Genomic DNA, 12,920 nt, shown 5'->3' with positions numbered 1-12,920 from the left:
CGCGTGCGCAAAACTACATAAGACCATAGAATGCGCGTTTTCATTAGTCACCGTTATTTGTGACGCGAAGCGATGCAATGCCGATACACCGTGTAAATGCACATTGCCCTGAGGCCCTTTGAATCTTTCCTTTGACGCATCTCTCCTCGTAAGCCTACTAATAATAGCAACCTTGCTAACATCGTCCCATAATAACGTGTTAAATTATTCTAATTTTATTGCCGTGATATTAAATACATTACGTTATTGTAACAAGAGCGGTGTAACGATTTAAAAATTAAAAGAAAAAAAAAGAAAAGAAAACGACATCAAGACGCATTATATCTCGGCGCATTCGCGTTCTTCAAACTGCTTTCTTGCACAACTATCACTTATTGCGATTATAGTCTAGAAATCCACAGGTCTTAAATGAATCATAAATAATATCAACGAACGTGACTCTTATACTTACTAACTAAAATTATATCTAACATAACCGTTAATATTATCCTCTTCTTTTATCTCCAAGATTTATTTTCTTCTACATCTATACCCGAAGAGTTATATTTTTACTATCTCGGATGCATCGTTCCTTTACATGAAACCATTTAACACTACTCGACGCAACAATATTTCGGTATTAAGCGAAACGATTTGGATCCACCCGATTCTAATATCCTCGATTATTTGATCCGACAAAATTTCGAACCACGACGCGATGCACGGGGTTTACGGGGTCGGGTATTCATTTTCATTAGCAGCCGTTATTTGCGACGCCTTCGGCGGTGCAACGTAGATGCAAAGTCAGTGCCTGTGTACGTTGCCTTCAAGGTATTCTTTCGAGTGCGCATTCCTCGGCACGGTCGCTAGTATGTTTTGATATCTCGCGGGAACACGAGAGCCTCGTCATTCCTTTCGCGTAACATGTGTGCATAAACAAGTAGGATGATCAACAGGGTGGTAAAGATGCAGTGGAAGGAGGTACGAGGCAAAGCTTGGATAAAGACGAGGAGCAAAAATTGAAGATAATAGGTAAATGTCTGTTGTATCGAGGAGTAGGAATTATCGAGTTAAAAATCGAACGGAATGAACTCGTTACGAGTAATTGAAATTATGATTATTACAAGTAAAATTGTCGGATCGTTTACTTGAAGGAATTTTATAACGAACGTTTATCGAGCGATAATAATATCAAGCAGAAGAAGAAAATACCTGGGACAATCTGTGAATTGACATAAACTTTATATACCGCTTGATGATCTCTGAGCCAGTGAAATACGTGAATAGAAACGATTCGGGTTCCGACTGCTATTCGATATAACGCGCAACAACTTGTTGGTACTAATTACTCCGATAGAAATCAACGTGTGTAAGGTGGAAAGCGATGGTCTGCCCGTTTCTAATCACACGTTGAGTTAACGGTGACTGGTTTCGGGGCAACCTTGGAGGAGCAACGGATCCACGATTAACGGTCTCGCTTCGTTAAGCCAATAGGAAGTGTATCGCTTAGAAGGCATGTTATTACAATATATAACGTTGAATCCGACCCCGTGCGATCAGTGGCGATTAATCTCGATAAAAACGGCGATAAAAACGACCAAGTCCAATATAGAATCCGGTAGATTCGCCTCCTTCGCCTCGATCGAATGCTCGAGGAGAAACGATCGGTTCGTAATTTTCGTGAACACCGTTATCCGTGCAATCGCCTCGCTATTTCCACGCGTTTCCACGATTATACGTACGCGTCTATAATTTTGATACGCGAATGTATACGCGGCAGACAGCAATATCAATCCAACGATCGAAGATCGAAGAATCGACTCGAGCTCACGAGTTCTTCGCGAGTTCGTCGGATGGCACAACGCGATTCTGTTACGAATTATTCTGTAAATATCTGAGCACCGCTGTCTCATCGAGAAATTTATTTGCCTGGAAGAAAAATAAGTGGAAAATTGGATTGGTCGATCGTGAGAAAGATTGCCCCCGCATAACGATTAGTAGCACTTAGCGAAATGAGAACGAAGCATTATCTTTTTTCGCTCGCTGTATATCGTAAACGCGAGTTTTTCCGTTTCAATATTTGTATGAATTGAGAATTGCTTCGAGGACGAATATAGTTTCGAACTACACACACACACAGGGGAACGAATGTGTGGGAAATTGAAATTCCGACGTAGGAACGAAACGGATTGGTAATTCAGAAACTGTTCTTTGTTTGCCTAATGCTCGGGAAATAACTGACGAAATCGATTGATCGAGGCACAGTAATCGGATATCTTGTGCGGGGGAGGGTTTGCAAGAGAAAGAGAAGAGATCAACCACGAATGGGACACCAATATCCACTATCGGTCGCCTATACGCCTACATCGATTATCGTTTGACCGACTGAAGCACTAGAACGTCAGTTTAATGAATAACGACGTACCTAATGACACACGACGTCATATCTCAACTCGAGCCCCAACGTACGACGGCTAGAATCGATTCTATCCCGGGAATCTACCACATCGACGATATCCAACGTTCCACCGATTCGAATTCCAGCTCTCGCGTTTCTTTCCCCCCGATTTTTTCCCCAATGATCAAAGTTAAACGAGATGCTACTCCTTCTACTCCAAACTGATCGTTCTCTGAGTTATAAAGGAGAAGATTTTAAATCTCTTGTTAAGAAATAATATCGAAAAATCCAGGATCTAAATAAGAATTAAACAACAACATCGAAATTTCGTTTGACGAAAAAATTTCCATCAAACTGGCAGGATCTAAACTACCATTCCACAAAGACGATATATACCTTTCCGCGATTCATTAGACGTAAAATACTGATTCGATTATAATCAGCCAGCGGGGTGCTCCCGATCCTACCGGTATCTCTAAACTACCGGCGGGGAAAGTTAACGAATTCTCGTAGCGAGAAACGATAAATTTCTAACGCAATTACGCATCATAACAAGTTGAAACTTGGGATACGTGGTTGCAGCCGGTCGCCCGATGCATTATCTCGCACATACACACACATACATACGCGCGCTCGTCCATAGCGGGTGAACTCATCCCGGCGTGGTTGTGCCACCACGATTCTGTCGTAACGCTATTACCACGTCACCCTGTATCGAGCGGAGAGGTTTAGCGAACGGTAGCGGCGTTTCGATCGTAAGTGGCGTGTCCCGTGCTGTCCATTGCAGCAACACCTACACCGTTCCGCATTACTTATCGGAGCCGCGGCCCCGTGTCTATCGAGAATAGAACATGCAGGAAGCTGAAATGCTCGATGCACCTGACAGGTGCTCACGTATTCACGGACGGACAGCCCTTCACTCTCACCGCATCAATCTCACCGCTAACCGTATACGCCGTATTCCAAGATACACGAGATCCCTCCCCTCGTTCGAGCCCGCGATTCGTGCGTCCACGTCGCCGTGGAGACGGGCAACGAACAGTCGAACAGGCATTTTGCAACGTAACTTCATTTCCGTCCCCCTTTGGTACAGGGGATCGCACGAAGTTCGCACGATCATCGTCCCAACTCGGTCGATCGCGATCTCGATCTCGAAACAGTCGCCGAGAGAGTCTCTCCGGTTGATGCGTCATTATATATACGCGGCACGGAACAGAGGGGGTTTCTTGCGTGCTGAAAGAACACTTTGTGCTCCTCTTCCGCGAATATTATTCTCGGAGCGGGATGTTTTTCGCGTCCCGGGACAACGCGCGGTTTCCGCCGCGTCTTTGTGCTCTCCCGTCCCGATGATTTACGCCCCCCCTCCCCCTGTCATTTTAATAATAATAATAATAATTCCTGCCCTATTTGTTTATCGGGGTACGTAAGCGGTTATTTATGCCTTGGACGTAATCGCGCGTGGTGTGGCAACGGCGGGTCTCTCCTTGCGAAATCCCGTGGCAACTGAATGGGCGGCGTACCGAATGGTACGTCGTTTCGCAAACTGGCCGACGATCAATCGTTTATTATCGTCGCGCAATGGATTAATTTATCCGGCCTGGATAAATCGATATAAGTAATTTTATATTTTGCGATTTACAATGATCGAAGGCGTTGCTTTTGGGGAGGAAAGGGAAAAAGATGACGAATCGTCGTCGCGGAACGAGTACGAAATTTCTTGTCGCCCGTTGATGCGAAATCGATGATTTTCGGAGGGAAGGATAGGAGTGGATAAGAACGAACGGCGGGTTGTGTAAAATTGTTGGCGCATGTATTAATTTGTTTCCAAACAGTGGACCGTCTATTATATCATCGCGGCAATTTGTTTTCCCGTAATGACGAGCTTATTAATCTTCATGATGAATCGTATTAAATATTTCAATAATCAACGAAATGACCGTGCAACAATTTCGCGTCATCAATTATTTAATAATTAGAGTCACATTACAATTATTTGTAATCACCGGGCGAATGATAAATTGTGCCACGCCAGTTGGCCGCTCGGCTACTAAATGCCATGCAAAAACGTAAATTCAAATAATATCTTTATTATTTCCACGAATGAAGGAAAAAAATATGCATCGCGTGTTACCCTATCGGTAATTCTTCTTGCGCATAGATTCATAGATCTCGTAATCGGTCCATCGAGTCGACTCCCTCCCTAAGAGGATTATGATCCGGTGATTGTCGTAGAGGAATTTCATAGCGAGCGCGCTTGTTCCTAAATCTCGAAGAAGAAAACGCCTGTGGAACCCTCTACAAATTATACTTGGAAAGAGGATTGTAGGAAAATACCATGCTAAGAGGTTCTCGATGGAACGGTATCTAAACCGTTGATCCCAAAACTTATGAACGTTACCTCATCCTCTCCTCTAACTTACATCCTCTCCGAGTAATCTCTTGTGCTCTCCGTTCTTTTACTACTAAATAAAATTCCTCCGTTTATTTAAATAATCCTGAAAGCGTCGATCTCTTTTTTCTCGACAAAAATCGATAAAAGAAAGACCATTTGTTTGACTCATTTAAAAATCGATCGAAAAAAGGATCGAAAAAGGTGCGAAAATTCAAATTTTAATTGGAATTGATCGGCTTGGTCGATTCGGCCTGCTAGAAACCGGCGTCACGCACAGAAACCAATCTTTCCGACAAACGATAGCCTTTGGGAGGCGAGCGCAAACGTAGTAGCCTCCCGCGGCGCGTAAAGGTCGGGTCTGCGATTACGCAGCCGGCGATTTCGCGGGGAATTCCGTGTAGCGGGGGAGGGGCCAACAGCCACCTGCCGCCGACATTTACTTTGTGGAAATCCATCGGCGCGGCCCGTCCGATTCCACGGCATCGGCACGAACATCAAAGTGGACAACGTCCATAACCGCGCGTGGTTCGATTCAAAGGAGCCTGTGCCACGAGTGTCTGTGTGGAAATCTCCGTGGCCGTGAATGGGCGAGCGCGCTCGCCAGTGATCGGCCCGCAATTCTACCCGGTGTCCATAAACAAACTGCCTTCCCTCGCTAATAACAATAATTCATTTCAATAGGAAGTTTTTCTCCGCTTAAGAATCGATAAAAGTTATTTGATTGGAACGATGGGAAGATTTGATCGTCGTGATTACTTTTTATTATTATATTAAAGAGAAAAATTTATCGCTTTATACAAATAAGCAACGATTGTAAACGCGACAACTTGCTGGTTAAACGTAAGACAAATTTTATCTCAAATTATATTTTCAATTTAATTTAAAAATATATATATTTCACGTTGAATTATCGTGTCAAAACACTACTTCGCCGTTGGATATCTTTTTCGGGGGACACCGTGTACAAGTCCGGGCGAGGGACGTGCTTTTATTTCAACCGGGTCTGAAGCAAGAATTTTTAGCGGTGAAATTTTTACTGCCAGGTTCCCCTATCTTTACCGATTCGGAACACGATCGTGCGAAATATAAATTTCCTTTTTATTTCGCCGCGATATCGCGAGGTCGAGCGGACAGGACATGCGGCATAAAACGTGTCATACGCGCTCGCTGTTACATATCCCCGCGCGTGTGGGTGTCGTTAAAACCGGTGAGCCGAGCCCGAGATTTCGGATTATCCCCGTTTCGAAAGATGCGGTGTTAATTAAACGCGTTGATGATTTCTAAACAGATCGTTCGTCCGATTTCTTAGGATTCTACGGATAGCACGAAGTGGGGAAGTAAGGGTTACGCGTGTTGCATCTCGTTGGAAAGATGAGAAAAAAAGGAAGGAAGGAGAGGGGAAAGGATAAAGAGGCGAAACGAAAGAGGCGGCTACTACTATTGCCAGAAAATAAAGTGGTCCTGGTGACACGTGGGAAATCGTGGCGGAATACATGTTGCCTACGGTGTATGAAAGTGTTTTCACGGTGAAACTCGTAGAAAGGGACCTCGTATCAACGAGTGTAAATCAGTTTACTCTGGAGGAAAGGACAAAATTGCAATTCGCGTGACTTCTATCCATTTTTGTCGCAAAAATTCACTCCCTACGTTCTGCGCGTCGTATGATAAAAAAAATAAATAAATAAAAATGTCTCGCTGATTATTTCTCACGAAACTTTTGCAAAGGAACGCGCAATAACGGAACAATATAATAGATTAATATATATATATATATATTTTCGTAAATAATGTGTAAAGAGGGAATCTTGCATGGCTGGGAAAGATTAAAAAGGAGAAGAAAACTGATAGCTCGATATATAATGCAGTTTTCCAAGGGCAAGTGAAAGAAGCCCCGTATTCATCGCGGATCTTATTCCCGATCTTTCCACGCGTCGCGAAAAACTTTACGACCGACGAAATTGAACGTTCCCTCGTTCAATTGGAGCATCTATATTCCGCTCTCTTCCTTTCCTCTCCTTCGATCGAACGGCTATCGTAAGATTTATCCCAGGAAGGAATCGGGTAAAAAAACGATTATCACTCTCTTGTGATAAAAAAGGAATTATATCGATAGACGATTTAAAATGCCGGAATAAAAGCGCGAATGCGAAGAAATCAAAGAAGAAAATACTCATGTCGACGGTATTCGACGCAAAGACGAGAGAGAAAAGGTGAGAAAAGACGATTTAGAATTTCGCGATCGAAACGAGGCTGCCCGTTCACGAGGAACGAGCGTTACGTGAAATTATTATCGGTTCGATTCGTATCGTTCATTTAGAGGGACAAGAGGTAACAAGTTAATATGCGCGGCAAACAATATCGCGCGAAAATAGATTTACGACGATTACGCGGCTGAACGTGGCCCGGTTGAAACGCATATAATTGTTTCACGGTTGAATGCAGTTGCATAATGTTGTACATTGCAGCGCGATGTCCGTTGAATGCGTATCCGTTGATTCGATGGGAAAGCCGCGATGGAAAAACTAGCGGAGCGGCCGCCTGTTTACGTGTCCCGAATGACAGCTGATAAATGCCGATTGCAATTGGGATTTCGGTCATTTTATTAGAGCCGGCCTGTCACCTATTACGGAACAAACAAAGCTCCACGTTTGTTTGTTCGCAAACCTTTTTTCCCCCGAAGTTTCGAGTTTTGCCAGGCTTGTAATTTGACTTGTGGAACACGGCAACATCCGCCTATCTGTTATTACGCCAACTATTATTAATTTTATTTCGATCTCGTTCGAATTTCATCGAGACTCGAGGTCTTTCGAAACGGTAGGCGAAACGAATCTCTCACTTTATTTAATTAACCCCGAACCCCCTTAAGTTAAATCAATAAACGGTGCTGGCTTGGTAAACGGCCACGAATTTAAAACGATCTGATCCGGGTCGAGCCAAGTCTCTCTCTCCTCTTCCTCGGTGTTTTCAGAAATCCGCGCGATTGATCCAGTGATCGGTAACGGGGAAGACTGTAAGAAGCCTTGATCGTAGCCATTAAAAGTTGGAATATCAGCCAAGTTGACGGAAGGAATATCGTGAAAAGGAACGTGAGAAATGAAACACGATTTCCATCGCGTATATATATATATAAAACTATTCCGTTTCAATGAGGGTCGATGAGAATGGCCGATTCCGGATTCTTAAGGATTTACGTGACGGAGTAGCTTGTTAGCTTTAAAAGCGAACGTTCATTGGAAATCGATGCTTATTCATCCCCCGCCTCCGGTCCCCATTACCTTTGCAGAAAACGTTCTATACGCGCGATGCATTCTATCATCGTTCTTATTGCTTTTGATCGATAAAGCGAATTGGTTGTATCGATTCCATAAAGACTTCTCGAGACTGAAAAGCATCCGACTACGATGCGTTTCAATCGGTGCTTCCATATTTTCATAAATATTTAAATGTCACGCGAGCAATCGAACGTTCGACATCCGTGAAACTATCCCGATACCTTTAAACCTTCCATTTTGAAATCGTAGACGAAACGTAGGCGGTTCGCAATTAGATTAAATTTCAAATTTCTAATTTTTCCAATTAAACAGTTTTTTATTTTGAAAATCCGTCTCAGACCGTGGAAACAAAACGGAAATCAAACATTCCAAGGGAAACCACGATCGTTTTTCACCCGACTGACGCGTCTAACGCGTTAAAACGGAAGCATTATCATGGTCGGAAGTTGGGAACGTTAGAACAAGTTTCTTAATCGCCGTTGGCGCATCTCGGCGCGTATCGACTGGTTGCAGCTCTAAGCTGAAGCGAACCGCAGCGATCTGCGCCCGGTTGCAGAGGGGGAGGCACACGCCAGGCTTATGCAGAGATTCAGAATCGATTGGGAGACCCAGAACGCGCCAACTTCGTGTCAACTGAATCATGCCCCGTCTGCGCCGATTTGCACGCCATCGCCGCATTAGCTATTGGCAACGGATCATAACTGCCTCCGGATACCTCCCCGCATACTGCAAATCGCTTCCGTAACACTTTCCTCGAAAATTTATATTACGGGCCGCCATCAGGAACACAACGACAACGGCGACGATCACGGCGACCTCGTCGTCCACCCCCGACACCTCACCTTCGACCCCCTCAGCTTCGACGTCGGCGGAGATAATGGCGTTAAATTGGCAGCCAGTCCAATCTCTCGAGTCTCGGGTCAGCACGTTGAGAAAAAAAAAAAAAAAAAAGAAGAAGAAAAAGAAAAAGAAAGGAGAAAATCGCTTTCGCCGTGGCGTCAACAAATTTACAACCATTTTTCAGCTCAACCAGGATTATTAATAAACATGGACATCCGTTTGTTTTTAAAGAAAAAAGTTTAAATTTTATATAATTTTATATATATATATTATTTCAAAATTTGTGTATTCGTTGAATAACCGCAAGATTAATAAATTAAGATAATAAATTAATAGAGAAAAATGTTAAATTTATACATATATATAAACGATGGGAGTGGGAGCTTATGTTCAATAAAATAATAACGTTGACGGAACAAGCAGTTAAAATCTGCATACTATTTAAGAACGTGGACACGCAAGCCCTTACCGTACGGTATGGCTCAGCGAGCCTCTGTTCCTCTCCTCATCTTTTCCATTTTCGTCCCTTGCGCACTCTTGGCGCAAGTTGCATCCCGGCTGCAACAACCGTTCTTAACAGGGTTTGGTACGGCCGTTCATAATAAAGCCGGCAATAAATCGCGCGCCATGGGAACGCGCAATGACGCTGTTCTAAATTATCTCCATTGACCACGAAATCTCATAAAGATTGACAGTGGGCCGCCGACCACAACCATTTATTGGAAGTGAAATTTGTCGGCTGACTTCGTCCCTTCGTCGGACATTCGGTTTGGCACGAACTGTTTCGTCGAAGGAACGGCGTTCCTTCAACTTTATGTTTCGTAAAACGCAACGGCGGCGAAGTGACGAGCCGAAGAAAAGGAATATACGTGGGGGAAAGGGGAGGACTACCTAGAAGAAACACGTGCGAGGAAAAAATTGTACGAGCGAATGGCCGGCTCGCGCGGGGATTCCACGTCATGCGAGTCCACGTGAAAATATCACGATGGCTTCGTGGAACGAGAGGGGAGCGAGAGGCAACAAAGTTGAAACGGACACGTCTCGCGTGCAATTTCGTATAATTTGTGCTTTCGTTGTCTTCCTTCCTTCCTCTTTCGTTATTCGAACGAAAAAAAAAATAATAATAATAATAATAATTGAGCGACGTAGCGGAAACACGACGACGGGCAAGGTTGAAAATGCTGTTTTACAAGGCCCTCGGCTCTAATAGATTGGAATAATGTCTAAGCAAGTTTGGCCAAGGGAGACGCCACAAATTTGATTTTTATAGTCGTGTTTATAACTGAGTTAGGACCATCCATCTACCCTTCCTTACTTTCTGCGCTTACTTTCATCCTCGAAGACGATAGCGAGGAAACGTCTCCGCGCGATGTCGAAGGTCTTTGACCCTGAGCGTGCAGAAAAGGGAGAAAAAAAAAAGGAAAAAAATTTCTACATATATATATATATATATATATATATATATATATATATATATAGAAAAAAAGGAAGAAGAAGAAATCTGACCCTAAATTCGCTGAACCAAGCGTCTCTTATTAATTTAATTTTTATAGTCCCCTTTCCGTCCGTAAAAATCTTCAACTTCGTGGACAGCGAGATTACGCCGCAACGGTAAAACTTTTAATCCCGGCCCTTAATAATTATCGTATAAATAATAAAGGAAGTTGGCGGAAGCGGGCATTCTTGGATTCACGGGTCACCACGACGAGTTCAAAAAGCTTGATTAATTTTTACGTCGCGATAAAGGGCGGACGCGAGTAGTGGGAAGTACGTAGTATTCCCTCTCTAATGAGTCGAAACAAAGAGCGACGAAGGACGAAATTGCTCGACTCTCCTCCGCTCTCCACATCTCCCATCTGCCCTCTCCACCCCGCGCCACCCTCGGCCGCTGTTAAGTTTTCTCGGATAGCGGAAAAATTTCATTCCACGGTGGAGCAAGATCCTTTTAGCCTCGTACCTCTTCGCCCAAACGAAGTTCACAAACGAACGAAAATTCGATTTCGCCTTCCATATATCATATAGCCTTCTCTTTTCCAGTTCGCTCGTTCTTCCCGTCTCTCGTTTCCTCCCGCGCCCGTCGCCTCCCTTTCGCGAAAGGAAAATCCACGTGGCCAGGACGCACAACGGATATCTAATTTTTCTGTTTCAAAAAGTTTTCGACCGTGCGGCTCGGATGCGGCTCGCCCGCTCAGAGGACGACGATCTACGACGACATTCCGCGAATTCTTCTGGGCCCTGGAGAAAAATCCGTGGCGCGGGGGAGAGAGAGAGCGAGGGGTGGCTCGATCGTTTCTCGCGTTTCCGTCCGCGGCGACCGCCACGAATCGTTCGACCGGATTCCATTTCGTAAATACCTTTCGAAACGATAATAACCCGCGAAAAGTTTCCCTGCTATAGGTATACATGGTTGAACGAAATCGAAACTCGTCGTCGTCGATTTCTTGGCCGAAGAAATACGTTTCTTAGAAACTTCTCGAGAGAGGGATTTCGATAAAATGCAAAAATTGGACAATTTTCGATATCATCCTCTCTCTTTTCTCTTTCTTATCGATTTCTTTTACACCATCGAACGAAAGGTTGAAATTATTTCCAAACAATAGAACTAGCGAGCGAAGAAAGAAAGAAGGGAAAAAAAATGACTGGATAGAAATAATCGAAAGAAGAAGTAATTAAATGTTAATATTTGAACGGCGGTATGATGGTTTCTACAAAAAAGAGTGTAATCGAGAATAATTAAAAGCGGTTTTGAACGGTAGGATGTTACGGAGCTGGTCAAAAATGACCGTTCCCTTTCCCTACCGTGGTAGAATTTCGACGTAACAAAGGGAACAAAAACTCACGTAATAATTTCCTCCGGGCGTCGTACCGTTCCGGTTTCGAGGAATCCCGCTCCTCCCGATAATCGTCGGGGCAAAACCGAGCACGATAATTCTACGGTTAATTGCTTGTACGTTAATTAAGCTTCGGTTCATATTTGGTGGTGTGGCATTACCGCGAATAACCCCCGATCCGAGCCCCCGATCCGGCATACCGCATCGTTTCCAGTAGCCGGTCGGATGTTGGTACTTTTGTTAATGCCGCGAAAAGCGAGAATCGAGTGATACAAGGCATTCCCAAGATAGCATAATTGCCGGCGCGTACAGAATCTTGTAAGGTATGCGGCGTCGACTCGAATGACAGTGCTCGATCACTGTCAGATCGACGTTGCGCACCGGTGGAATACCGGCGGGGCAAGAACAGCCTCTTTAGCGGCCGAGAAAAAGAAGGCGCTCTCCGCCGGGAGACTAAGAGAGCGAAACTCGAGAGTCGACGTTCGAATCGATCATTGCTTACACATTTTCCCATAGCTAATTATGCGAGTAGTACTACTAATAATAAGCAACGCCGATGCTGCGCTCCATTAATCCTTGTCACGAGTTATCTCTCATCGACTCGCGAATATACTTGCTTGCTCGTGCGTTACGCAACTCCTCTCTCTCGTTCTCGGTGAGATCCTCCTCACAATGCGCCTCCTCTTTCCCTTTTTCGATTCCACCCTCCTCTCCTATCGCCGATGGAAACGAAGAAAATTCCGCCTCGATGATATTACGAGGCGCGGTCGTAACGAGAGGAGGATCGAACGTTTCTGATCGCTAGGCGAAAACGTTTCGTGGATACGGGTAATATTCCTTGTTCGAGGATTACGAGGAGTGGATTGGAAAGTGCGAGAAGCATCGTGCGGAGTTCTTTCGAATACATGGTCAGAGTTTTACGAAAGATCTGACGTGTCTTGGCCCGCGGTAATGCAGCTCGCGCGTTCGATGCGGGGGTGTGCGATAACGCGCGTCGAAAATTGATAATATTTCACGGCGAGAGAGGGCCGGAGAGACTCCCTTTTATAATTGGTTGGCATTTGCATGCGGTCTTTACACTTATTGAGGTTTAGCCGCGAACCGGTCGCTCCTCCTGTCCGTTTTTATCATTTATGCCGGCTACACAACCGGCTCGTAGCACGCGATCCCAAACCCTCCTCTCCACTCCGCCTCCTTCCCCGCTCTCT

Source organism: Apis mellifera, linkage group LG1 (genome assembly GCF_003254395.2).
Source record: "Apis mellifera strain DH4 linkage group LG1, Amel_HAv3.1, whole genome shotgun sequence".
In the NCBI taxonomy this organism is placed as follows: Eukaryota; Metazoa; Arthropoda; class Insecta; order Hymenoptera; family Apidae; genus Apis; species Apis mellifera.
This window is presented reverse-complemented; position numbering follows the sequence as displayed.